A 27,700-nucleotide genomic window follows, 5' to 3' on the forward strand; every position below is an offset into this window, starting at 1 on the left:
CATGGAGAGAAATAATCCTCACTCACCCGTCAGTCAGGAATATTGGATGTCTCCCAAGCACTGGATCCGGGTTCTGTTACCGAGCATTGCCAATTTAACCTTAGGGCGATCAAATGAGGACTCTCAAGTCGCGAACGTTGCTTTGTGACTCGAAAGACGTCCATGGGTGCAATTCAAATAACCATGGTTTCAAAATCCACCTACCTTCCATCGAACTCAGGCTTCTTCTTTATTGTTCACAATGACTTGCCATTGTGGGTTTGATGGCAGACCCGATTTTTTGCATTAAGATGGGGAAAGTGATTGAGGAGTATGTGGAAATGAACCAAAATGGGAACGTCTCGCCGTCCGTGGTTTGCAAGGTATGGAAGGCGGGAGTGAGGGGAGGTAATTTCATTCAAGGCAAAGGTAGGTAGCGAGGCGCGGGAGGGAGGGCAGCGTTGATCGGGGAGATGTTGGCGGGCGATGGAATATATCTGATGCACACGGAAGAGGGACATGTAGTGAGGAGGAAGGAGTTGCCGGTGAAGTTTGATCTTCTATCGAAAGGGAGGGCGGTTCAGCAATGGAGGCCCGCAAGGGATTGGCTGTGAATATGGTGAGAAAGCCATTGGATTGCTGGCGGGTCATTTCTATCGGCAGGCAGCAGCGAGGGAGGTGGGAGGGAGTATTTCTGCATCTGAATGTGAACTGGTTCGTGGATTTAGAAGAATGTTCAGAATATTTTTCTGACATTTGGGCATTTTTGATCTGAAGCGAGGGGAGTATCGAACTGATATTTGATAATAAATGTAAAATCCTCTCTTTAGTTGATGCGGAGTGGAAACGTTAACTCCGTTTCTCTCTCCACTGATGATGCCAGACCGGCTGAGTTTTCCCTGAAGTTTCTGTTTTTGTGTGTTGAACTTTAATGGATTTGCTTGAACACATATGTTTCTGGACCCTGAGGATAAGACCTGCATTTTCAGAATCCAGCACTAACTCCAGTTTGTATTTTGATTTCTGTCGGTGCATTATCGCCCTGTCAGCAAATAATGAAAGAAAATGCACAGAGTCCAACAGCAAATTGCGATTTAAATCAAATCAAATGGCATTTCCTAATTCAACAAAGCGGTGCTATCAAAACTTTCTTATAGCAACCTTAACAAAGCTGTTGGCTCATCTCGGGTTTGGATTTCGTCAGGTTCTGAATGAAAGAATACTTATTATGAACACAATAATGTTCAGAATTGTATTATGTGTGTCTGTCTGCTCCTCCCGAATAAAAAAATGCCTTCCGCGTCAAATCACCGAACAGCATCTGCTCTCGTGTAGTCGTGGCCGAGTGGTTAAGGCGATGGACTAGAAATCCATTGGGGTCTCCCCGCGCAGGTCCGAACCCTGCCGACTACGTATGTTCTTTTTTGCATTCAGGTTCAAGTTTCACCACGTTCTTTGGAACGAATGGTGTCTGATGCGAAATGGTATCCCACACTTTGCAAAAAGACGAGTTGTTTTTCCCAACAGAGTGCGCTCTATTTGAAAAGTCGGGACACAGTTCAACATGTGTTATTATTCAGTGATTGGAAAAGTTCACAACGCTTTCTGGATAAGAATTATACAATGGAACATATGCCATTAATTAGTGAACGGAGATGTACATTCAGCTTGCTGATGAAGACTTCGGCCATGGGCAAGCGTTATTGACTAGGGAGGGGAGAAGTAAAAGCCTGAATCATGCGAGCAACTATTCCAATTTTCGATTTTGTCCAGGGAATGGCTATGGTGAATGCAGAAAAGCTAGTGGTTCGAAACATACCTGTTGGACGTTAACCTGGTGTTGTCAGACATCGTACTGTGCTCACCACAGTCCAACACCGGCATCTCTAAATCATGGCTATCTCCAAACTAAGACAATGTGAATGATTTTTGGATAGTGTATATCGCAAATTGATTGTAGATGGTTGAATAAATACTAGAAACTAAGAGGGAACAAGCATGGAGAGAAATAAGCCTCACTCACCCGTCAGTCAGGAATGTTGGCTGTCTCCCAAGCACGAGATCCGGGTTCGCTTACCGAGCATTGCCAATTTAACCTTGTGGCGATCAAATGAGGACTCTCAAGTCGCGAACGTCCGCGGGTGCAATTCAAATAACCATAGTTTCAAACTCCATCTCCCTTCCATTGAACTCAGGTTTCTTCTTTATTGTTAACAATTACTTGCCATTGTGGGTTTGATGGCAGACCCAATTTTTTGCATTCAGAGGAGAAAGTGATTGAGGAGTATGTGGAAATGATCAAAATGGGAACGTCTCGCCGTCCGTGGTTTGGAAGGTATGGAAGGCGGTAGTGAGGGGGGAGGTCATTTCATTCAAGACAAAGGTGGTTAGCGAGGCGCGTTAGGAATGGCAGCGTGGATCAGGGCGATGTTGGCGGGCGATGGAATATATCTGATGCACACGGAAGCGGCACATTTAGTGAGGAGGAAGGAGTTGCAGGTGAAGTTTGATCTTCTATCGAAAGGGAGGGCTGTTCAGCAATGGAGGCCCGCAAGGGATTGGGTATGAGTATGGTGAACAAGCCATTGGATGGCTGGCTGGTCATTTCCATCGGCAGGCAGCAGCGATGGAGGTGGAAGGGAGTATTTCTGCATCTGAATGTGAACTGGTTCGTGGATTTAGAAGAATGTTGATAATATTTTTGTGACATTTGGGCATTTTGGATCTGAAGCGCGGGGAGTATCGAACTTATATTTGATAATAAATGTAAAATCCTCCCTTTAGTTGATGCGGAGTGGAAACGTTAACTCCGTTTCTCTCTCCACTGATGATGCCAAACCGGCTGAGTTTCCCCTGAAGTTTCTGTTTTAGTGAGTTGAAATCTAATGGATTTGCTTTAACACAGATGTTTCTGGACCCTGAGGATAATTCCTGCATTTTCAGAATCCAGCACTAACTCCAGTTTGTATTGTGATTTCTGTCGGTGCATTATCGCCCTGCAACAAATACAGAAAGAAAATGCACAGAGTCCAACAGCAAATTGCGAATTTAAATCAAATCAAATGGCATTTCCTAATTCAACAAAGCGGTGCTATCAAAACATTCTTATAGCAACCTTAACAAAGCTATTGGCTCATCTCGGGTTTGGATCTCGTCAGGTTCTGAATGAAAGAATACTTATTATGAACACAATAATGTTCAGAATTGTATTATGTGTGTCTGCCTGCTCCTCCCGAATAAAAAAATACCTTCCGCGTCAAATCACCGAAGCAGCTTTTGCGCTCATGTAGTCGTGGCCGAGTGGTTAAGGCGATGGAGTAGAAATCCATTGGGGTCTCCCCGCGCAGGTTCGAACCCTGCCGATTACGTATTCCCTTTTTCTCATTCAGGTTCAAGTTTCACCACGTTCTTTGGAACGAATGGTGTCTGATGCGAAATGGTATCCCACACTTTGCAAAAAGACGAGTTGTTTTTCCCAACAGAGTGCGCTCTATTTGAAAAGTCGGGACACAGTTCAACTTGTGTTATTATTCAGTGATTGGAAAAGTACACAGCGCTTTCTGGATAAGAATTTTACAATGGAACATATGCTATTAATGAGTGAACGGAGATGTACATTCAGCTTGCTGATGAAGACTTCGGCCATGGGCAAGCGTTATTGACCAGGGAGGGGAGAAGTAAAATGCCTGAATCATGCGAGGAACAATTCAAATTTTCAATTTTGTCCAGGGATTGGCTATGGTGAATGCAGAAAAGCCAGTGTTTCGAAACAAACCTGTTGGACATTAACCTGGTGTTGTAAGACATCTTACTGTGCTCACCACAGTCCAACACCGGCATCTCCAAATCATGGCTATCTCAAAACTAAGACAATGTGAATGCTTTTTGGATAGTGTATATCGCAAATATATTGTAGATGGTTGAATAAATACTAGAAATTAAGAGGGAACAAGTCAAGACCAGCATGGAGAGAAATAATCCTCTCTCACCCGTCAGTCAGGAATATTGGCTGTCTCCCAAGCACTGGATCCGGGTTCTGTTACCGAGCATTGCCAATTTAACCTTAGGACGATCAAATGAGGACTCTCAAGTCGCGAACGTTGCTTTGTGACTCTAAAGACGTCCGTGGGTGCAATTCAAATAACCATAGTTTCAAACTCCACCTACCTTCCATTGAACTCAGGCTTCTTCTTTATTGTTCACAATGACTTGCCATTGTGGGTTTGATGGCAGACCCGATTTTTTGCATTAAGATGGGGAAAGTGATTGAGGAGTATGTGGAAATGAACCAAAATGGGAACGTCTCGCCGACCGTGGTTTGCAAGGTATGGAAGGCGGGAGTGAGGGGAGGTAATTTCATTCAAGGCAAAGGTCGGTAGCGAGGCGCGGGAGGGAGGGCAGCGTTGATCGGGGAGATGTTGGCTGGCGATGGAATATATCTGATGCACACGGAAGAGGGACATGTAGTGAGGAGGAAGGAGTTGCCGGTGAAGTTTGATCTTCTATCGAAAGGGAGGGCGGTTCAGCAATGGAGGCGCGCTAGGTATTGGCTGTGAATATGGTGAGAAAGCCATTGGATTGCTGGCGGGTCATTTCCATCGGCAGGCAGCAGCGAGGGAGGTGGGAGGGAGTATTTCTGCATCTGAATGTGAACTGGTTCGTGGATTTAGAAGAATGTTCAGAATATTTTTGTGACATTTGGGCATTTTTGATCTGAAGCGAGGGGAGTATCGAACTGATATTTGATAATAAATGTAAAATCCTCTCTTTAGTTGATGCGGAGTGGAAACGTTAACTCCGTTTCTCTCTCCACTGATGATGCCAGACCGGCTGAGTTTTCCCTGAAGTTTCTGTTTTGTGTGTTGAACTTTAATGGATTTGCTTGAACACATATGTTTCTGGACCCTGAGGGTAAGACCTGCATTTTCAGAATCCAGCACTAACTCCAGTTTGTATTTTGATATCTGTCGGTGCATTATCGCCCTGTCAACAAATAATGAAAGAAAATGCACAGAGTCCAACAGCAAATTGCGATTTTAAATCAAATCAAATGGCATTTCCTAATTCAACAAAGCGGTGCTATCAAAACTTTCTTTAGCAACCTTAACAAAGCTATTGGCTCATCTCGGGTTTGGATTCCGTCAGGTTCTGAATGAAAGAATATTTATTGCGAACTCAATAATGTTGAGAATTGTATTATGTGTGTCTGCCTGCTACTACCGAATAAAAAAATGCCTTCCGCGTCAAATCACCGAACAGCACCTGCTCTCGTGTAGTCGTGGCCGAGTGGTTAAGGCGATGGACTAGAAATCCATTGGGGTCTCCCTGCGCAGGTTCGAACCCTGCCGACTACGTATGTTCTTTTTCGCATTCAGGTTCAAGTTTCAACACGTTCTTTGGAACGAATGGTGTCTGATGCGAAATGGTATCCCACACTTTGCAAAAAGACGAGTTGTTTTTCCCAACAGAGTGCGCTCTATTTGAAAAGTCGGGACACAGTTCAACATGTGTTATTATTCAGTGATTGGAAAAGTTCACAACGCTTTCTGGATAAGAATTATACAATGGAACATATGCCATTAATTAGTGAACGGAGATGTACTATCAGCTTGCTGATGAAGAGTTAGGCCATGGGCAAGCGTTATTGACTAGGGAGGGGAGAAGTAAAAGCCTGAATCATGCGAGCAACTATTCCAATTTTCGATTTTGTTCAGGGAATGGCTATGGTGAATGCAGAAAAGCTAGTGGTTCGAAACATACCTGTTGGACGTTAACCTGGTGTTGTCAGACATCGTACTGTGCTCACCACAGTCCAACACCGGCATCTCTAAATCATGGCTATCTCCAAACTAAGACAATGTGAATGATTCTTGGATAGTGTATATCGCAAATTGATTGTAGATGGTTGAATAAATACTAGAAACTAAGAGGGAACAAGCATGGAGAGAAAAAAGCCTCACTCACCCGTCAGTCAGGAATGTTGGCTGTCTCCCATGCACGAGATCCGGGTTCGCTTACCGAGCATTGCCAATTTAACCTTGTGGCGATCAAATGAGGACTCTCAAGTCGCGAACGTCCGCGGGTGCAATTCTAATAACCATAGTTTCAAACTCCATCTACCTTCCATTGAACTCAGGTTTCTTCTTTATTGTTAACAATTACTTGCCATTGTGGGTTTGATGGCAGACCCAATTTTTTGCATTAAGAGGAGAAACTGATTGAGGAGTATGTGGAAATGAACCAAAATGGGAACGTCTCGCCGTCCGTGGTTTGGAAGGTATGGAAGGCGGTAGTGAGGGGGGAGGTCATTTCATTCAAGACAAAGGTGGTTAGCGAGGCGCGTTAAGAATGGCAGCGTGGATCAGGGAGATGTTGGCGGGCGATGGAATATATCTGATGCACACGGAAGCGGCACATTTAGTGAGGAGGAAGGAGTTGCAGGTGAAGTTTGATCTTCTATCGAAAGGGAGGGCTGTTCAGCAATGGAGGCCCACAAGGGATTGGCTATGAGTATGGTGAACAAGCCATTGGATGGCTGGCTGATCATTTCCATCGGCAGGCAGCAGCGATGGAGGTGGAAGGGAGTATTTCTGCATCTGAATGTGAACTGGTTCGTGGATTTAGAAGAATGTTGATAATATTTTTGTGACATTTGGGCATTTTGGATCTGAAGCGCGGGGAGTATCGAACTTATATTTGATAATAAATGTAAAATCCTCCCTTTAGTTGATGCGGAGTGGAAACGTTAACTCCGTTTCTCTCTCCACTGATGATGCCAGACCGGCTGAGTTTCCCCTGAAGTTTCTGTTTTTGTGAGTTGAAATCTAATGGATTTGCTTTAACCCAGATGTTTCTGGACCCTGAGGATAATTCCTGCATTTTCAGAATCCAGGAGTAACTCCAGTTTGTATTGTGATTTCTGTCGGTGCATTATCGCCCTGTCAACAAATACAGAAAGAAAATGCACAGAGTCCAACAGCAAATTGCGAATTTAAATCAAATCAAATGGCATTTCCTAATTCAACAAAGCGGTGCTATCAAAACATTCTTATAGCAACCTTAACAAAGCTATTGGCTCATCTCGGGTTTGGATTTCGTCAGGTTCTGAATGAAAGAATACTTATTATGAACACAATAATGTTCAGAATTGTATTATGTGTGTCTGCCTGCTCCTCCCGAATAAAAAAATACCTTCCGCGTCAAATCACCGAAGCAGCTTTTGCGCTCATGTAGTCGTGGCCGAGTGGTTAAGGCGATGGAGTAGAAATCCATTGGGGTCTCCCCGCGAAGGTTCGAACCCTGCCGATGACGTATTCCCTTTTTCTCATTCAGGTTCAAGTTTCACCACGTTCTTTGGAACGAATGGTGTCTGATGCGAAATGGTATCCCACACTTTGCAAAAAGACGAGTTGTTTTTCCCAACAGAGTGCGCTCTATTTGAAAAGTCGGGACACAGTTCAACATGTGTTATTATTCAGTGATTGGAAAAGTACACAGCGCTTTCTGGATAAGAATTTTACAATGGAACATATGCTATTAATGAGTGAACGGAGATGGACATTCAGCTTGCTGATGAAGACTTCGGCCATGGGCAAGCGTTATTGACCAGGGAGGGGAGAAGTAAAATGCCTGAATCATGCGAGGAACAATTCAAATTTTCAATTTTGTCCAGGGATTGGCTATGGTGAATGCAGAAAAGCCAGTGTTTCGAAACAAACCTGTTGGACATTAACCTGGTGTTGTAAGACATCTTACTGTGCTCACCACAGTCCAACACCGGCATCTCCAAATCATGGCTATCTCCAAACTAAGACAATGTGAATGCTTTTTGGATAGTGTATATCGCAATATATATTTAGATGGTTGAATAATTACTAGAAATTAAGAGGGAACAAGTCAAGACCAGCATGGAGAGAAATAATCCTCACTCACCCGTCAGTCAGGAATATTGGCTGTCTCCCAAGCACTGGATCCGGGTTCTGTTACCGAGCATTGCCAATTTAACCTTAGGGCGATCAAATGAGGACTCTCAAGTCGCGAACGTTGCTTTGTGACTCGAAAGACGTCCGTGGGTGCAATTCAAATAACCATAGTTTCAAACTCCACCTACCTTCCATTGAACTCAGGCTTCTTCTTTATTGTTCACAATGACTTGCCATTGTGGGTTTGATTGCAGACCCGATTTTTTGCATTAAGATGGGGAAAGTGATTGAGGAGTATGTGGAAATGAACCAAAATGGGAACGTCTCGCCGTCCGTGGTTTGCAAGGTATGGAAGGCGGGAGTGAGGGGAGGGAATTTCATTCAAGGCAAAGGAAGGTAGCGAGGCGCGGAAGGGAGGGCAGCGTTGATCGGGGAGATGTTGGCGGGCGATGGAATATATCTGATGCACACGGAAGAGGGACATGTAGTGAGGAGGAAAGAGTTGCCGGTGAAGTTTGATCTTCTATCGAAAGGGAGGGCGGTTCAGCAATGGAGGCCCGCAAGGGATTGGCTGTGAATATGGTGAGATAGCCATTGGATTGCTGGCGGGTCATTTCCATCGACAGGCAGCAGCGAGGGAGGTGGGAGGGAGTATTTCTGCATCTGAATGTGAACTGGTTCGTGGATTTAGAAGAATGTTCAGAATATTTTTGTGACATTTGGGCATTTTTGATCTGAAGCGAGGGGAGTATCGAACTGATATTTGATAATAAATGTAAAATCCTCTCTTTAGTTGATGCGGAGTGGAAACGTTAACTCCGCTTCTCTCTCCACTGATGATGCCAGACCGGCTGAGTTTTCCCTGAAGTTTCTGTTTTTGTGTGTTGAACTTTAATGGATTTGCTTGAACACATATGTTTCTGGACCCTGAGGATAAGACCTGCATTTTCAGAATCCAGCACTAACTCCAGTTTGTATTTTGATTTCTGTCGGTGCATTATCGCCCTGTCAACAAATAATGAAAGAAAATGCACAGAGTCCAACAGCAAATTGCGATTTTAAATCAAATCAAATGGCATTTCCTAATTCAACAAAGCGGTGCTATCAAAACTTTCCTATAGCAACCTTAACAAAGCTATTGGCTCATCTCGGGTTTGGATTTCGTCAGGTTCTGAATGAAAGAATATTTATTGCGAACTCAATAATGTTGAGAATTGTATTATGTGTGTCTGCCTGCTACTACCGAATAAAAAAATGCCTTCCGCGTCAAATCACCGAACAGCATCTACGCTCGTGTAGTCGTGGCCGAGTGGTTAAGGCGATGGACTAGAAATCCATTGGGGTCTCCCCGCGCAGGTTCGAACCCTGCCGACTACGTATGTTCTTTTTCGCATTCAGGTTCAAGTTTCACCACGTTCTTTGGAACGAATGGTGTCTGATGCGAAATGGTATCCCACACTTTGCAAAAAGACGAGTTGTTTTTCCCAACAGAGTGCGCTCTATTTGAAAAGTCGGGACACAGTTCAACATGTGTTATTATTCAGTGATTGGAAAAGTTCACAACGCTTTCTGGATAAGAATTATACAATGGAACATATGCCATTAATTAGTGAACGGAGATGTACATTCAGCTTGCTGATGACGAGTTAGGCCATGGGCAAGCGTTATTGACCAGGGAGGGGAGAAGTAAAAGCCTGAATCATGCGAGCAACTATTCCAATTTTCGATTTTGTCCAGGGAATGGCTATGGTGAATGCAGAAAAGCTAGTGGTTCGAAACATACCTGTTGGACGTTAACCTGGTGTTGTCAGACATCGTACTGTGCTCACCACAGTCCAACACCGGCATCTCTAAATCATGGCTATCTCCAAACTAAGACAATGTGAATGATTTTTGGATAGTGTATATCGCAAATTGATTGTAGATGGTTGAATAAATACTAGAAACTAAGAGGGAACAAGCATGGAGAGAAATAAGCCTCACTCACCCGTCAGTCAGGAATGTTGGCTGTCTCCCATGCACGAGATCCGGGTTCGCTTACCGAGCATTGCCAATTTAACCTTGTGGCGATCAAATGAGGACTCTCAAGTCGCGAACATCCGCGGGTGCAATTCAAATAACCATAGTTTCAAACTCCATCTACCTTCCATTGAACTCAGGTTTCTTCTTTATTGTTAACAATTACTTGCCATTGTGGGTTTGATGGCAGACCCAATTTTTTGCATTAAGAGGAGAAAGTGATTGAGGAGTATGTGGAAATGAACCAAAATGGGAACGTCTCGCCGTCCGTGGTTTGGAAGGTATGGAAGGCGGTAGTGAGGGGGGAGGTCATTTCATTCAAGACAAAGGTGGTTTGCGAGGCGCGTTAGGAATGGCAGCGTGGATCAGGGAGATGTTGGCGGGCGATGGAATATATCTGATGCACACGGAAGCGGCACATTTAGTGAGGAGGAAGGAGTTGCAGGTGAAGTTTGATCTTCTATCGAAAGGGAGGGCTGTTCAGCAATGGAGGCCCGCAAGGGATTGGCTATGAGTATGGTGAACAAGCCATTGGATGGCTGGCTGGTCATTTCCATCGGCAGGCAGCAGCGATGGAGGTGGAAGGGAGTATTTCTGCATCTGAATGTGAACTGGTTCGTGGATTTAGAAGAATGTTGATAATATTTTTGTGACATTTGGGCATTTTGGATCTGAAGCGCGGGGAGTATCGAACTGATATTTGATAATAAATGTAAAATCCTCCCTTTAGTTGATGCGGAGTGGAAACGTTAACTCCGTTTCTCTCTCCACTGATGATGCCAGACCGGCTGAGTTTCCCCTGAAGTTTCTGTTTTTGTGAGTTGAAATCTAATGGATTTGCTTTAACCCAGATGATTCTGGACCCTGAGGATAATTCCTGCATTTTCAGAACCCAGCACTAACTCCAGTTTGTATTGTGATTTCTGTCGGTGCATTATCGCCCTGTCAACAAATACAGAAAGAAAATGCACAGAGTCCAACAGCAAATTGCGAATTTAAATCAAATCAAATGGCATTTCCTAATTCAACAAAGCGGTGCTATCAAAACATTCTTATAGCAACCTTAACAAAGCTATTGGCTCATCTCGGGTTTGGATTTCGTCAGGTTCTGAATGAAAGAATACTTATTATGAACACAATAATGTTCAGAATTGTATTATGTGTGTCTGCCTGCTCCTCCCGAATAAAAAAATACCTTCCGCGTCAAATCACCGAAGCAGCTTTTGCGCTCATGTAGTCGTGGCCGAGTGGTTAAGGCGATGGAGTAGAAATCCATTGAGGTCTCCCCGCTCAGGTTCGAACCCTGCCGATGACGTATTCCCTTTTTCTCATTCAGGTTCAAGTTTCACCACGTTCTTTGGAACGAATGGTGTCTGATGCGAAATGGCATCCCACACTTTGCAAAAAGACGAGTTGTTTTTCCCAACAGAGTGCGCTCTATTTGAAAAGTCGGGACACAGTTCAACATGTGTTATTATTCAGTGATTGGAAAAGTACACAGCGCTTTCTGGATAAGAATTTTACAATGGAACATATGCTATTAATGAGTGAACGGAGATGTACATTCAGCTTGCTAATGAAGACTTCGGCCATGGGCAAGCGTTATTGGCCAGGGAGGGGAGAAGTAAAATGCCTGAATCATGCGAGGAACAATTCAAATTTTCAATTTTGTCCAGGGATTGGCTATGGTGAATGCAGAAAAGCCAGTGTTTCGAAACAAACCTGTTGGACATTAACCTGGTGTTGTAAGACATCTTACTGTGCTCACCACAGTCCAACACCGGCATCTCCAAATCATGGCTATCTCCAAACTAAGACAATGTGAATGCTTTTTGGATAGTGTATATCGCAAATATATATTTAGATGGTTGAATAATTACTAGAAATTAAGAGGGAACAAGTCAAGACCAGCATGGAGAGAAATAATCCTCACTCACCCGTCAGCCAGGAATATTGGCTGTCTCCCAAGCACTGGATCCGGGTTCTGTTACCGAGCATTGCCAATTTAACCTTAGGGCGATCAAATGAGGACTCTCAAGTCGCGAACGTTGCTTTGTGACTCGAAAGACGTCCGTGGGTGCAATTCAAATAACCATAGTTTCAAACTCCACCTACCTTCCATTGAACTCAGGCTTCTTCTTTATTGTTCACAATGACTTGCCATTGTGGGTTTGATTGCAGACCCGATTTTTTGCATTAAGATGGGGAAAGTGATTGAGGAGTATGTGGAAATGAACCAAAATGGGAACGTCTCGCCGTCCGTGGTTTGCAAGGTATGGAAGGCGGGAGTGAGGGGAGGGAATTTCATTCAAGGCAAAGGAAGATAGCGAGGCGCGGAAGGGAGGGCAGCGTTGATCGGGGAGATGTTGGCGGGCGATGGAATATATCTGATGCACACGGAAGAGGGACATGTAGTGAGGAGGAAAGAGTTGCCGGTGAAGTTTGATCTTCTATCGAAAGGGAGGGCGGTTCAGCAATGGAGGCCCGCAAGGGATTGGCTGTGAATATGGTGAGATAGCCATTGGATTGCTGGCGGGTCATTTCCATCGACAGGCAGCAGCGAGGGAGGTGGGAGGGAGTATTTCTGCATCTGAATGTGAACTGGTTCGTGGATTTAGAAGAATGTTCAGAATATTTTTGTGACATTTGGGCATTTTTGATCTGAAGCGAGGGGAGTATCGAACTGATATTTGATAATAAATGTAAAATCCTCTCTTTAGTTGATGCGGAGTGGAAACGTTAACTCCGCTTCTCTCTCCACTGATGATGCCAGACCGGCTGAGTTTTCCCTGAAGTTTCTGTTTTTGTGTGTTGAACTTTAATGGATTTGCTTGAACACATATGTTTCTGGACCCTGAGGATAAGACCTGCATTTTCAGAATCCAGCACTAACTCCAGTTTGTATTTTGATTTCTGTCGGTGCATTATCGCCCTGTCAACAAATAATGAAAGAAAATGCACAGAGTCCAACAGCAAATTGCGATTTTAAATCAAATCAAATGGCATTTCCTAATTCAACAAAGCGGTGCTATCAAAACTTTCCTATAGCAACCTTAACAAAGCTATTGGCTCATCTCGGGTTTGGATTTCGTCAGGTTCTGAATGAAAGAATATTTATTGCGAACTCAATAATGTTGAGAATTGTATTATGTGTGTCTGCCTGCGACTACCGAATAAAAAAATGCCTTCCGCGTCAAATCACCGAAAAGCATCTACGCTCGTGTAGTCGTGGCCGAGTGGTTAAGGCGATGGACTAGAAATCCATTGGGGTCTCCCCGCGCAGGTTCGAACCCTGCCGACTACGTATGTTCTTTTTCGCATTCAGGTTCAAGTTTCACCACGTTCTTTGGAACGAATGGTGTCTGATGCGAAATGGTATCCCACACTTTGCAAAAAGACGAGTTGTTTTTCCCAACAGAGTGCGCTCTATTTGAAAAGTCGGGACACAGTTCAACATGTGTTATTATTCAGTGATTGGAAAAGTTCACAACGCTTTCTGGATAAGAATTATACAATGGAACATATGCCATTAATTAGTGAACGGAGATGTACATTCAGCTTGCTGATGACGAGTTAGGCCATGGGCAAGCGTTATTGACCAGGGAGGGGAGAAGTAAAAGCCTGAATCATGCGAGCAACTATTCCAATTTTCGATTTTGTCCAGGGAATGGCTATGGTGAATGCAGAAAAGCTAGTGGTTCGAAACATACCTGTTGGACGTTAACCTGGTGTTGTCAGACATCGTACTGTGCTCACCACAGTCCAACACCGGCATCTCTAAATCATGGCTATCTCCAAACTAAGACAATGTGAATGATTTTTGGATAGTGTATATCGCAAATTGATTGTAGATGGTTGAATAAATACTAGAAACTAAGAGGGAACAAGCATGGAGAGAAATAAGCCTCACTCACCCGTCAGTCAGGAATGTTGGCTGTCTCCCATGCACGAGATCCGGGTTCGCTTACCGAGCATTGCCAATTTAACCTTGTGGCGATCAAATGAGGACTCTCAAGTCGCGAACGTCCGCGGGTGCAATTCAAATAACCATAGTTTCAAACTCCATCTACCTTCCATTGAACTCAGGTTTCTTCTTTATTGTTAACAATTACTTGCCATTGTGGGTTTGATGGCAGACCCAATTTTTTGCATTAAGAGGAGAAAGTGATTGAGGAGTATGTGGAAATGAACCAAAATGGGAACGTCTCGCCGTCCGTGGTTTGGAAGGTATGGAAGGCGGTAGTGAGGGGGGAGGTCATTTCATTCAAGACAAAGGTGGTTTGCGAGGCGCGTTAGGAATGGCAGCGTGGATCAGGGAGATGTTGGCGGGCGATGGAATATATCTGATGCACACGGAAGCGGCACATTTAGTGAGGAGGAAGGAGTTGCAGGTGAAGTTTGATCTTCTATCGAAAGGGAGGGCTGTTCAGCAATGGAGGCCCGCAAGGGATTGGCTATGAGTATGGTGAACAAGCCATTGGATGGCTGGCTGGTCATTTCCATCGGCAGGCAGCAGCGATGGAGGTGGAAGGGAGTATTTCTGCATCTGAATGTGAACTGGTTCGTGGATTTAGAAGAATGTTGATAATATTTTTGTGACATTTGGGCATTTTGGATCTGAAGCGCGGGGAGTATCGAACTGATATTTGATAATAAATGTAAAATCCTCCCTTTAGTTGATGCGGAGTGGAAACGTTAACTCCGTTTCTCTCTCCACTGATGATGCCAGACCGGCTGAGTTTCCCCTGAAGTTTCTGTTTTTGTGAGTTGAAATCTAATGGATTTGCTTTAACCCAGATGTTTCTGGACCCTGAGGATAATTCCTGCATTTTCAGAATCCAGGAATAACTCCAGTTTGTATTGTGATTTCTGTCGGTGCATTATCGCCCTGTCAACAAATACAGAAAGAAAATGCACAGAGTCCAACAGCAAATTGCGAATTTAAATCAAATCAAATGGCATTTCCTAATTCAACAAAGCGGTGCTATCAAAACATTCTTATAGCAACCTTAACAAAGCTATTGGCTCATCTCGGGTTTGGATTTCGTCAGGTTTTGAATGAAAGAATACTTATTATGAACACAATAATGTTCAGAATTGTATTATGTGTGTCTGCCTGCTCCTTCCGAATAAAAAAATACCTTCCGCGTCAAATCACCGAAGCAGCTTTTGCGCTCATGTAGTCGTGGCCGAGTGGTTAAGGCGATGGAGTAGAAATCCATTGAAGTCTCCCCGCTCAGGTTCGAACCCTGCCGATGACGTATTCCCTTTTTCTCATTCAGGTTCAAGTTTCACCACGTTCTTTGGAACGAATGGTGTCTGATGCGAAATGGCATCCCACACTTTGCAAAAAGACGAGTTGTTTTTCCCAACAGAGTGCGCTCTATTTGAAAAGTCGGGACACAGTTCAACATGTGTTATTATTCAGTGATTGGAAAAGTACACAGCGCTTTCTGGATAAGAATTTTACAATGGAACATATGCTATTAATGAGTGAACGGAGATGTACATTCAGCTTGCTAATGAAGACTTCGGCCATGGGCAAGCGTTATTGGCCAGGGAGGGGAGAAGTAAAATGCCTGAATCATGCGAGGAACAATTCAAATTTTCAATTTTGTCCAGGGATTGGCTATGGTGAATGCAGAAAAGCCAGTGTTTCGAAACAAACCTGTTGGACATTAACCTGGTGTTGTAAGACATCTTACTGTGCTCACCACAGTCCAACACCGGCATCTCCAAATCATGGCTATCTCCAAACTAAGACAATGTGAATGCTTTTTGGATAGTGTATATCGCAAATATATATTTAGATGGTTGAATAATTACTAGAAATTAAGAGGGAACAAGTCAAGACCAGCATGGAGAGAAATAATCCTCACTCACCCGTCAGTCAGGAATATTGGCTGTCTCCCAAGCACTGGATCCGGGTTCTGTTACCGAGCATTGCCAATTTAACCTTAGGGCGATCAAATGAGGACTCTCAAGTCGCGAACGTTGCTTTGTGACTCGAAAGACGTCCGTGGGTGCAATTCAAATAACCATAGTTTCAAACTCCACCTACCTTCCATTGAACTCAGGCTTCTTCTTTATTGTTAACAATGACTTGCCATTGTGGGTTTGATTGCAGACCCGATTTTTTGCATTAAGATGGGGAAAGTGATTGAGGAGTATGTGGAAATGAACCAAAATGGGAACGTCTCGCCGTCCGTGGTTTGCAAGGTATGGAAGGCGGGAGTGAGGGGAGGTAATTTCATTCAAGGCAAAGGTAGGTAGCGAGGCGCGGGAGGGAGGGCAGCGTTGATCGGGGAGATGTTGGCGGGCGATGGAATATATCTGATGCACACGGAAGAGGGACATGTAGTGAGGAGGAAGGAGTTGCCGGTGAAGTTTGATCTTCTATCGAAAGGGAGGGCGGTTCAGCAATGGAGGCCCAAAAGGGATTGGCTATGAATATGGTGAGAAAGCCATTGGATTGCTGGCGGGTCATTTCCATCGGCAGGCAGCAGCGAGGGAGGTGGGAGGGAGTATTTCTGCATCTGAATGTGAACTGGTTCGTGGATTTAGAAGAATGTTCAGAATATTTTTGTGACATTTGGGCATTTTTGATCTGAAGCGAGGGGAGTATCGAACTGATATTTGATAATAAATGTAAAATCCTCTCTTTAGTTGATGCGGAGTGGAAACGTTAACTCCGTTTCTCTCTCCACTGATGATGCCAGACCGGCTGAGTTTTCCCTGAAGTTTCTGTTTTTGTGTGTTGAACTTTAATGGATTTGCTTGAACACATATGTTTCTGGACCCTGAGGATAAGACCTGCATTTTCAGAATCCAGCACTAAATCCAGTTTGTATTGTGATTTCTGTCGGTGCATTATCGCCCTGCAACAAATACAGAAAGAAAATGCACAGAGTCCAACAGCAAATTGCGAATTTATATCAAATCAAATGGCATTTCCTAATTCAACAAAGCGGTGCTATCAAAACATTCTTATAGCAACCTTAACAAAGCTATTGGCTCATCTCGGGTTTGGATTTCGTCAGGTTCTGAATGAAAGAATACTTATTATGAACACAATAATGTTCAGAATTGTATTATGTGTGTCTGCCTGCTCCTCCCGAATAAAAAAATACCTTCCGCGTCAAATCACCGAAGCAGCTTTTGCGCTCATGTAGTCGTGGCCGAGTGGTTAAGGCGATGGAGTAGAAATCCATTGGGGGTCTCCCCGCGCAGGTTCGAAACCTGCCGATTACGTATTCCCTTTTTCTCATTCAGGTTCAAGTTTCACCACGTTCTTTGGAACGAATGGTGTCTGATGCGAAATGGTATCCCACACTTTGCAAAAAGACGAGTTGTTTTTCCCAACAGAGTGCGCTCTATTTGAAAAGTCGGGACACAGTTCAACTTGTGTTATTATTCAGTGATTGGAAAAGTACACAGCGCTTTCTGGATAAGAATTTTACAATGGAACATATGCTATTAATGAGTGAACGGAGATGTACATTCAGCTTGCTGATGAAGACTTCGGCCATGGGCAAGCCTTATTGACCAGGGAGGGGAGAAGTAAAATGCCTGAATCATGCGAGGAACAATTCAAATTTTCAATTTTGTCCAGGGATTGGCTATGGTGAATGCAGAAAAGCCAGTGTTTCGAAACAAACCTGTTGGACATTAACCTGGTGTTGTAAGACATCTTACTGTGCTCACCACAGTCCAACACCGGCATCTCCAAATCATGGCTATCTCAAAACTAAGACAATGTGAATGCTTTTTGGATAGTGTATATCGCAAATATATTGTAGATGGTTGAATAAATACTAGAAATTAAGAGGGAACAAGTCAAGACCAGCATGGAGAGAAATAATCCTCACTCACCCGTCAGTCAGGAATATTGGCTGTCTCCCAAGCACTGGATCCGGGTTCTGTTACCGAGCATTGCCAATTTAACCTTAGGGCGATCAAATGAGGACTCGCAAGTCGCGAACGTTGCTTTGTGACTCTAAAGACGTCCGTGGGTGCAATTCAAATAACCATAGTTTCAAACTCCATCTACCTTCCATTGCACTCAGGCTTCTTCTTTATTGTTAACAATTACTTGCCATTGTGGGTTTGATGGCAGACCCAATTTTTTGCATTAAGAGGAGAAAGTGATTGAGGAGTATGTGGAAATGAACCAAAATGGGAACGTCTCGCCGTCCGTGGTTTGGAAGGTATGGAAGGCGGTAGTGAGGGGGGAGGTCATTTCATTCAAGACAAAGGTGGTTAGCGAGGCGCGTTAGGAATGGCAGCGTGGATCAGGGAGATGTTGGCGGGCGATGGAATATATCTGATGCACACGGAAGCGGCACGTTTAGTGAGGAGGAAGGAGTTGCAGGTGAAGTTTGATCTTCTATCGAAAGGGAGGGCGGTTCAGCAATGTAGGCCCGCAAGGGATTGGCTATGAGTATGGTGAACAAGCCATTGGATGGCTGGCTGGTCATTTCCATCCGCAGGCAGCAGCGATGGAGGTGGAAGGGAGTATTTCTGCATCTGAATGTGAACTGGTTCGTGAATTTAGAAGAATGTTGATAATATTTTTGTGACATTTGGGCATTTTGGATCTGAAGCGCGGGGAGTATCGAACTTATATTTGATAATAAATGTAAAATCCTCCCTTTAGTTGATGCGGAGTGGAAACGTTAACTCCGTTTCTCTCTCCACTGATGATGCCAGACCGGCTGAGTTTCCCCTGAAGTTTCTGTTTTTGTGAGTTGAAATGTAATGGATTTGCTTTAACCCAGATGATTCTGGACCCTGAGGATAATTCCTGCATTTTCAGAATCCAGCACTAACTCCAGTTTGTATTGTGATTTCTGTCGGTGCATTATCGCCCTGTCAACAAATACAGAAAGAAAATGCACAGAGTCCAACAGCAAATTGCGAATTTAAATCAAATCAAATGGCATTTCCTAATTCAACAAAGCGGTGCTATCAAAACATTCTTATAGCAACCTTAACAAAGCTATTGGCTCATCTCGGGTTTGGATTTCGTCAGGTTCTGAATGAAAGAATACTTATTATGAACACAATAATGTTCAGAATTGTATTATGTGTGTCTGCCTGCTCCTCCCGAATAAAAAAATACCTTCCGCGTCAAATCACCGAAGCAGGTTTTGCGCTCATGTAGTCGTGGCCGAGTGGTTAAGGCGATGGAGTAGAAATCCATTGGGGTCTCCCCGCGCAGGTTCGAAACCTGCCGATTACGTATTCCCTTTTTCTCATTCAGGTTCAAGTTTCACCACGTTCTTTGGAACGAATGGTGTCTGATGCGAAATGGTATCCCACACTTTGCAAAAAGACGAGTTGTTTTTCCCAACAGAGTGCGCTCTATTTGAAAAGTCGGGACACAGTTCAACATGTGTTATTATTCAGTGATTGGAAAAGTACACAGCGCTTTCTGGATAAGAATTTTACAATGGAACATATGCTATTAATGAGTGAACGGAGATGTACATTCAGCTTGCTGATGAAGACTTCGGCCATGGGCAAGCGTTATTGAACAGGGAGGGGAGAAGTAAAATGCCTGAATCATGCGAGGAACAATTCAAATTTTCAATTTTGTCCAGGGATTGGCTATGGTGAATGCAGAAAAGCCAGTGTTTCGAAACAAACCTGTTGGACATTAACCTGGTGTTGTAAGACATCTTACTGTGCTCACCACAGTCCAACACCGGCATCTCCAAATCATGGCTATCTCCAAACTAAGACAATGTGAATGCTTTTTGGATAGTGTATATCGCAATATATATTTAGATGGTTGAATAATTACTAGAAATTAAGAGGGAACAAGTCAAGACCAGCATGGAGAGAAATAATCCTCACTCACCCGTCAGTCAGGAATATTGGCTGTCTCCCAAGCACTGGATCCGGGTTCTGTTACCGAGCATTGCCAATTTAACCTTAGGGCGATCAAATGAGGACTCTCAAGTCGCGAACGTTGCTTTGTGACTCGAAAGACGTCCGTGGGTGCAATTCAAATAACCATAGTTTCAAACTCCATCTACCTTCCATTGAACTCAGGCTTCTTCTTTATTGTTAACAATGACTTGCCATTGTGGGTTTGATTGCAGACCCGATTTTTTGCATTAAGATGGGGAAAGTGATTGAGGAGTATGTGGAAATGAACCAAAATGGGAACGTCTCGCCGTCCGTGGTTTGCAAGGTATGGAAGGCGGGAGTGAGGGGAGGTAATTTCATTCAAGGCAAAGGTAGGTAGCGAGGCGCGGGAGGGAGGGCAGCGTTGATCGGGGAGATGTTGGCGGGCGATGGAATATATCTGATGCACACGGAAGAGGGACATGTAGTGAGGAGGAAGGAGTTGCCGGTGAAGTTTGATCTTCTATCGAAAGGGAGGGCGGTTCAGCAATGGAGGCCCGCAAGGGATTGGCTGTGAATATGGTGAGAAAGCCATTGGATTGCTGGCGGGTCATTTCCATCGGCAGGCAGCAGTGAGGGAGGTGGGAGGGAGTATTTCTGCATCTGAATGTGAACTGGTTCGTGGATTTAGAAGAATGTTCAGAATATTTTTGTGACATTTGGGCATTTTTGATCTGAAGCGAGGGGAGTATCGAACTGATATTTGATAATAAATGTAAAATCCTCTCTTTAGTTGATGCGGAGTGGAAACGTTAACTCCGTTTCTCTCTCCAGTGATGATGCCAGACCGGCTGAGTTTTCCCTGAAGTTTCTGTTTTTGTGTGTTGAAATTTAATGGATTTGCTTGAACAGATATGTTTCTGGACCGTGATGATAATACCTGCATTTTCAGAATCCAGCACTAACTCCAGTTTGTATTTTGATTTCTGTCGGTGCATTATCGCCCTGTCAACAAATAATGAAAGAAAATGCACAGAGTCCAACAGCAAATTGCGATTTTAAATCAAATCAAATGGCATTTCCTAATTCAACAAAGCGGTGCTATCAAAACTTTCCTATAGCAACCTTAACAAAGCTATTGGCTCATCTCGGGTTTGGATTTCGTCAGGTTCTGAATGAAAGAATATTTATTGCGAACTCAATAATGTTGAGAATTGTATTATGTGTGTCTGCCTGCGACTACCGAATAAAAAAATACCTTCCGCGTCAAATCACCGAACAGCATCTGCACTCGTATAGTCGTGGCCGAGTGGTTAAGGCGATGGACTAGAAATCCATTGCGGTTTCCACGCGCAGGTTCGAACCCCGCCGACTACGTGTGCTCTTTTTCTCATTCAGGTTCAAGTTTCACCACGTTCTTTGGAACGAATGGTGTCTGATGCGAAATGGTATCCCACACTTTGCAAAAAGACGAGTTGTTTTTCCCAACAGAGTGCGCTCTATTTGAAAAGTCGGGACACAGTTCAACATGTGTTATTATTCAGTGATTGGAAAAGTTCACAACGCTTTCTGGATAAGAATTATACAATGGAACATATGCCATTAATTAGTGAACGGAGATGTACAGACAGCTTGCTGATGAAGAGTTAGGCCATGGGCAAGCGTTATTGACTGGGGAGGGGGGAAGTAAAAGCCTGAATCATGCGAGCAACAATTCCAATTTTCAATTTTGTCCAGGGATTGGCGATGGTGAATGCAGAAAAGCTAGTGTTTCGAAACAAACCTGTTGGACGTTGACCTGGTGTTGTAAGACACCGTACTGTGCTCACCACAGTCCAACACCGGCATCTCTAAATCATGGCTATCTCCAAACTAAGACAATGTGAATGCTTTTTGGATAGTGTATATCGCAAATTGATTGTAGATGGTTGAATAAATTCTAGAAACTAAGAGGGAACAAGAATGGAGAGAAATAATCCTCACTCACCCGTCAGTCAGGAATGTTGGCTGTCTCCCAAGCACCAGAACCGGGCTCGCTTACCGAGCATTGCCAATTTCACCTTGTGGCGATCAAATGAGGACTCTCAAGTCGCGAACGTCCGCGGGTGCAATTCAAATAACCATAGTTTCAAACTCCATCTACCTTCCATTGAACTCAGGTTTCTTCTTTATTGTTAACAATTACTTGCCATTGTGGGTTTGATGGCAGACCCAATTTTTTGCATTAAGAGGAGAAAGTGATTGAGGAGTATGTGGAAATGAACCAAATGGGAACGTCTCGCCGTCCGTGGTTTGGAAGGTATGGAAGGCGGTAGTGAGGGGGGAGGTCATTTCATTCAAGACAAAGGTGGTTAGCGAGGCGCGTTAGGAATGGCAGCGTGGATCAGGGAGATGTTGGCGGGCGATGGAATATATCTGATGCACACGGAAGCGGCACGTTTAGTGAGGAGCAAGGAGTTGCAGGTGAAGTTTGATCTTCTATCGAAAGGGAGGGCGGTTCAGCAATGTAGGCCCGCAAGGGATTGGCTATGAGTATGGTGAACAAGCCATTGGATGGCTGGCTGGTCATTTCCATCCGCAGGCAGCAGCGATGGAGGTGGAAGGGAGTATTTCTGCATCTGAATGTGAACTGGTTCGTGGATTTAGAAGAATGTTGATAATATTTTTGTGACATTTGGGCATTTTGGATCTGAAGCGCGGGGAGTATCGAACTTATATTTGATAATAAATGTAAAATCCTCCCTTTAGTTGATGCGGAGTGGAACCGTTAACTCCGTTTCTCTCTCCACTGATGATGCCAGACCGGCTGAGTTTCCCCTGAAGTTTCTGTTTTTGTGAGTTGAAATGTAATGGATTTGCTTTAACCCAGATGTTTCTGGACCCTGAGGATAATTCCTGCATTTTCAGAACCCAGCACTAACTCCAGTTTGCATTGTGATTTCTGTCGGTGCATTATCGCCCTGTCAACAAATACAGAAAGAAAATGCACAGAGTCCAACAGCAAATTGCGAATTTAAATCAAATCAAATGGCATTTCCTAATTCAACAAAGCGGTGCTATCAAAACATTCTTATAGCAACCTTAACAAAGCTATTGGCTCATCTCGGGTTTGGATTTCGTCAGGTTCTGAATGAAAGAATACTTATTATGAACACAATAATGTTCAGAATTGTATTATGTGTGTCTGCCTGCTCCTCCCGAATAAAAAAATACCTTCCGCGTCAAATCACCGAAGCAGCTTATGCGCTCATGTAGTCGTGGCCGAGTGGTTAAGGCGATGGAGTAGAAATCCATTGGGGTCTCCCCGCGCAGGTTCGAACCCTGCGATTACGTATTCCCTTTTTGTCATTCAGGTTCAAGTTTCACCACGTTCTTTGGAACGAATGGTGTCTGATGCGAAATGGTATCCCACACTTTGCAAAAAGACGAGTTGTTTTTCCCAACAGAGTGCGCTCTATTTGAAAAGTCGGGACACAGTTCAACATGTGTTATTATTCAGTGATTGGAAAAGTACCCAGCGCTTTCTGGATAAGAATTTTACAATGGAACATATGCTATTAATGAGTGAACGGAGATGTACATTCAGCTTGCTGATGAAGACTTAGGCCATGGGCAAGCGTTATTGACCAGGGAGGGGAGAAGTAAAATGCCTGAATCATGCGAGCAACAATTCCAATTTTCAATTTTGTCCAGGGATTGGCTATGGTGAATGCAGAAAAGCCAGTGTTTCGAAACAAACCTGTTGGACATTAACCTGGTGTTGTAAGACATCGTACTGTGCTCACCACAGTCCAACACCGGCAAATCCAAATCATGTCTATCTCAAAACTAAGACAATGTGAATGCTTTTTGGATAGTGTATATCGCAAATATATTGTTGATGGTTGAATAAATACTAGAAATTAAGAGGGAACAAGTCAAGACCAGCATGGAGAGAAATAATCCTCACTCACCCGACAGTCAGGAATATTGGCTGTCTCCCAAGCACTGGATCCGGGTTCTGTTACCGAGCATTGCTAATTTAACCTTAGGGCGATCAAATGAGGACTCTCAACTCGCGAACGTTGCTTTGTGACTCGAAAGACGTCCGTGGGTGCAATTCAAATAACCATAGTTTCAAACTCCCCCTACCTTCCATTGAACTCAGGCTTCTTCTTTATTGTTCACAATGACTTGCCATTGTGGGTTTGATGGCAGACCCGATTTTTTGCATTAAGATGGGGAAAGTGATTGAGGAGTATGTGGAAATGAACCAAAATGGGAACGTCTCGCCGTCCGTGGTTTGCAAGGTATGGAAGGCGGGAGTGAGGGGAGGTAATTTCATTCAAGGCAAAGGTAGGTAGCGAGGCGCGGGAGGGAGGGCAGCGTTGATCGGGGAGATGTTGGCGGGCGATGGAATATATCTGATGCACACGGAAGAGGGACATGTAGTGAGGAGGAAGGAGTTGCCGGTGAAGTTTGATCTTCTATCGAAAGGGAGGGCGGTTCAGCAATGGAGGCCCTAAAGGGATTGGCTATGAATATGGTGAGAAAGCCATTGGATTGCTGGCGGGTCATTTCCATCGGCAGGCAGCAGCGAGGGAGGTGGGAGGGAGTATTTCTGCATCTGAATGTGAACTGGTTCGTGGATTTAGAAGAATGTTCAGAATATATTTGTGACATTTGGGCATTTTGGATCTGAAGCGAGGGGAGTATCGAACTGATATTTGATAATAAATGTAAAATCCTCTCTTTAGTTGATGCGGAGTGGAAACGTTAACTCCGTTTCTCTCTCCAGTGATGATGCCAGACCGGCTGAGTTTTCCCTGAAGTTTCTGTTTTTGTGTGTTGAAATTTAATGGATTTGCTTGAACACATATGTTTCTGGACCCTGATGATAATACCTGCATTTTCAGAATCCAGCACTAACTCCAGTTTGTATTTTGATTTCTGTCGGTGCATTATCGCCCTGTCAACAAATAATGAAAGAAAATGCACAGAGTCCAACAGCAAATTGCGATTTTAAATCAAATCAAATGGCATTTCCTAATTCAACAAAGCGGTGCTATCAAAACTTTCCTATCGCAACCTTAACAAAGCTATTGGCTCATCTCGGGTTTGGATTTCGTCAGGTTCTGAATGAAAGAATATTTATTGCGAACTCAATAATGTTGAGAATTGTATTATGTGTGTCTGCCTGCGACTACCGAATAAAAAAATACCTTCCGCGTCAAATCACCGAACAGCATCGGCACTCGTATAGTCGTGGCCGAGTGGTTAAGGCGATGGACTAGAAATCCATTGCGGTTTCCACGCGTAGGTTCGAACCCCGCCGACTACGTATGCTCTTTTTCTCATTCAGGTTCAAGTTTCACCACGTTCTTTGGAACGAATGGTGTCTGATGCGAAATGGTATCCCACACTTTGCAAAAAGACGAGTTGTTTTTCCCAACAGAGTGCGCTCTATTTGAAAAGTCGGGACACAGTTCAACATGTGTTATTATTCAGTGATTGGAAAAGTTCACAACGCTTTCTGGATAAGAATTATACAATGGAACATATGCCATTAATTAGTGAACGGAGATGTACAGACAGCTTGCTGATGAAGAGTTAGGCCAATGTGCAAGCGTTATTGACTGGTGAGGCGGGAAGTAAAAGCCTGAATCATGCGAGCAACAATTCCAATTTTCAATTTTGTCCAGGGATTGGCGATGGTGAATGCAGAAAAGCTAGTGTTTCGAAACAAACCTGTTGGACGTTGACCTGGTGTTGTAAGACACCGTACTGTGCTCACCACAGTCCAACACCGGCATCTCTAAATCATGGCTATCTCCAAACTAAGACAATGTGAATGCTTTTTGGATAGTGTATATCGCAAATTGATTGTAGATGGTTGAATAAATTCTAGAAACTAAGAGGGAACAAGAATGGAGAGAAATAATCCTCACTCACCCGTCAGTCAGGAATGTTGGCTGTCTCCCAAGCACCAGAACCGGGCTCGCTTACCGAGCATTGCCAATTTCACCTTGTGGCGATCAAATGAGGACTCTCAAGTCGCGAACGTCCGCGGGTGCAATTCAAATAACCATAGTTTCAAACTCCATCTACCTTCCATTGAACTCAGGTTTCTTTTTTATTGTTAACAATTACTTGCCATTGTGGGTTTGATGGCAGACCCAATTTTTTGCATTAAGAGGAGAAAGTGATTGAGGAGTATGTGGAAATGAACCAAAATGGGAACGTCTCGCCGTCCGTGGTTTGGAAGGTATGGAAGGCGGTAGTGAGGGGGGAGGTCATTTCATTCAAGACAAAGGTGGTTAGCGAGGCGCGTTAGGAATGGCAGCGTGGATCAGGGAGATGTTGGCGGGCGATGGAATATATCTGATGCACACGGAAGCGGCACATTTAGTGAGGAGGAAGGAGTTGCAGGTGAAGTTTGATCTTCTATCGAAAGGGAGGGCGGTTCAGCAATGTAGGCCCGCAAGGGATTGGCTATGAGTATGGTGAACAAGCCATTGGATGGCTGGCTGGTCATTTCCATCCGCAGGCAGCAGCGATGGAGGTGGAAGGGAGTATTTCTGCATCTGAATGTGAACTGGTTCGTGGATTTAGAAGAATGTTGATAATATTTTTGTGACATTTGGGCATTTTGGATCTGAAGCGCGGGGAGTATCGAACTTATATTTGATAATAAATATAAAATCCTCCCTTTAGTTGATGCGGAGTGGAAACGTTAACTCCGTTTCTCTCTCCACTGATGATGCCAGACCGGCTGAGTTTCCCCTAAAGTTTCTGTTTTTGTGAGTTGAAATGTAATGGATTTGCTTTAACCCAGATGATTCTGGACCCTGTGGATAATTCCTGCATTTTCAGAACCCAGCACTAACTCCAGTTTGTATTGTGATTTCTGTCGGTGCATTATCGCCCTGTCAACAAATACAGAAAGAAAATGCACAGAGTCCAACAGCAAATTGCGAATTTAAATCAAATCAAATGGCATTTCCTAATTCAACAAAGCGGTGCTATCAAAACATTCTTATAGCAACCTTAACAAAGCTATTGGCTCATCTCGGGTTTGGATTTCGTCAGGTTCTGAATGAAAGAATACTTATTATGAACACAATAATGTTCAGAATTGTATTATGTGTGTCTGCCTGCTCCTCCCGAATAAAAAAATACCTTCCGCGTCAAATCACCGAAGCAGCTTATGCGCTCATGTAGTCGTGGCCGAGTGGTTAAGGCGATGGAGTAGAAATCCATTGGGGTCTCCCCGCGCTGGTTCGAACCCTGCCGATTACGTATTCCCTTTTTCTCATTCAGGTTCAAGTTTCACCACGTTCTTTGGAACGAATGGTGTCTGATGCGAAATAGTATCCCACACTTTGCAAAAAGACGAGTTGTTTTTCCCAACAGAGTGCGCTCTATTTGAAAAGTCGGGACACAGTTCAACATGTGTTATTATTCAGTGATTGGAAAAGTACTCAGCGCTTTCTGGATAAGAATTTTACAATGGAACATATGCTATTAATGAGTGAATGGAGATGTACATTCAGCTTCCTGATGAAGACTTAGGCCATGGGCAAACGTTATTGACCAGGGAGGGGAGAAGTAAAATGCCTGAATCATGCGAGCAACAATTCCAATTTTCAATTTTGTCCAGGGATTGGCTATGGTGAATGCAGAAAAGCCAGTGTTTCGAAACAAACCTGTTGGACATTAACCTGGTGTTGTAAGACATCTTACTGTGCTCACCACAGTCCAACACCGGCATCTCCAAATCATGGCTATCTCCAAACTAAGACAATGTGAATGCTTTTTGGATAGTGTATATCGCAATATATATTTAGATGGTTGAATAATTACTAGAAATTAAGAGGGAACAAGTCAAGACCAGCATGGAGAGAAATAATCCTCACTCACCCGTCAGTCAGGAATATTGGCTGTCTCCC

At 43.8% G+C, this 27,700-nt stretch overlaps 13 non-coding genes across 13 annotated transcripts; all 13 read left to right on the forward strand.

Annotated features, from left to right (window-relative positions):
* Window positions 1-1,310: 1,310 nt before the first annotated feature.
* On the forward strand, window positions 1,311-1,392 carry trnas-aga (transfer RNA serine (anticodon AGA)). The gene has a single exon. It is a non-coding gene; the product is annotated as a tRNA-Ser (tRNA).
* Window positions 1,393-3,265: 1,873 nt separating this feature from the next.
* trnas-aga (transfer RNA serine (anticodon AGA)) lies at window positions 3,266-3,347 on the forward strand. Its single transcript has one exon. It is a non-coding gene; the product is annotated as a tRNA-Ser (tRNA).
* A 1,904-nt stretch (window positions 3,348-5,251) lies between these two features.
* On the forward strand, window positions 5,252-5,333 carry trnas-aga (transfer RNA serine (anticodon AGA)). Its single transcript has one exon. It is a non-coding gene; the product is annotated as a tRNA-Ser (tRNA).
* Window positions 5,334-7,208: 1,875 nt separating this feature from the next.
* trnas-aga (transfer RNA serine (anticodon AGA)) lies at window positions 7,209-7,290 on the forward strand. Its single transcript has one exon. It is a non-coding gene; the product is annotated as a tRNA-Ser (tRNA).
* A 1,906-nt stretch (window positions 7,291-9,196) lies between these two features.
* On the forward strand, window positions 9,197-9,278 carry trnas-aga (transfer RNA serine (anticodon AGA)). The gene has a single exon. It is a non-coding gene; the product is annotated as a tRNA-Ser (tRNA).
* Window positions 9,279-11,153: 1,875 nt separating this feature from the next.
* trnas-aga (transfer RNA serine (anticodon AGA)) lies at window positions 11,154-11,235 on the forward strand. Its single transcript has one exon. It is a non-coding gene; the product is annotated as a tRNA-Ser (tRNA).
* Window positions 11,236-13,142: 1,907 nt separating this feature from the next.
* Window positions 13,143-13,224, forward strand: trnas-aga (transfer RNA serine (anticodon AGA)). Its single transcript has one exon. It is a non-coding gene; the product is annotated as a tRNA-Ser (tRNA).
* A 3,864-nt stretch (window positions 13,225-17,088) lies between these two features.
* trnas-aga (transfer RNA serine (anticodon AGA)) lies at window positions 17,089-17,171 on the forward strand. The gene has a single exon. It is a non-coding gene; the product is annotated as a tRNA-Ser (tRNA).
* Window positions 17,172-19,079: 1,908 nt separating this feature from the next.
* Window positions 19,080-19,161, forward strand: trnas-aga (transfer RNA serine (anticodon AGA)). Its single transcript has one exon. It is a non-coding gene; the product is annotated as a tRNA-Ser (tRNA).
* Window positions 19,162-21,067: 1,906 nt separating this feature from the next.
* On the forward strand, window positions 21,068-21,149 carry trnas-aga (transfer RNA serine (anticodon AGA)). The gene has a single exon. It is a non-coding gene; the product is annotated as a tRNA-Ser (tRNA).
* A 1,874-nt stretch (window positions 21,150-23,023) lies between these two features.
* On the forward strand, window positions 23,024-23,104 carry trnas-aga (transfer RNA serine (anticodon AGA)). The gene has a single exon. It is a non-coding gene; the product is annotated as a tRNA-Ser (tRNA).
* A 1,906-nt stretch (window positions 23,105-25,010) lies between these two features.
* Window positions 25,011-25,092, forward strand: trnas-aga (transfer RNA serine (anticodon AGA)). Its single transcript has one exon. It is a non-coding gene; the product is annotated as a tRNA-Ser (tRNA).
* Window positions 25,093-26,968: 1,876 nt separating this feature from the next.
* On the forward strand, window positions 26,969-27,050 carry trnas-aga (transfer RNA serine (anticodon AGA)). The gene has a single exon. It is a non-coding gene; the product is annotated as a tRNA-Ser (tRNA).
* The last annotated feature ends 650 nt before the right edge of the window (window positions 27,051-27,700 follow it).

The sequence above is a fragment of the Scyliorhinus torazame genome, chromosome 4 (assembly GCF_047496885.1).
Source record: "Scyliorhinus torazame isolate Kashiwa2021f chromosome 4, sScyTor2.1, whole genome shotgun sequence".
NCBI classification, from domain to species: domain Eukaryota; kingdom Metazoa; phylum Chordata; class Chondrichthyes; order Carcharhiniformes; family Scyliorhinidae; genus Scyliorhinus; species Scyliorhinus torazame.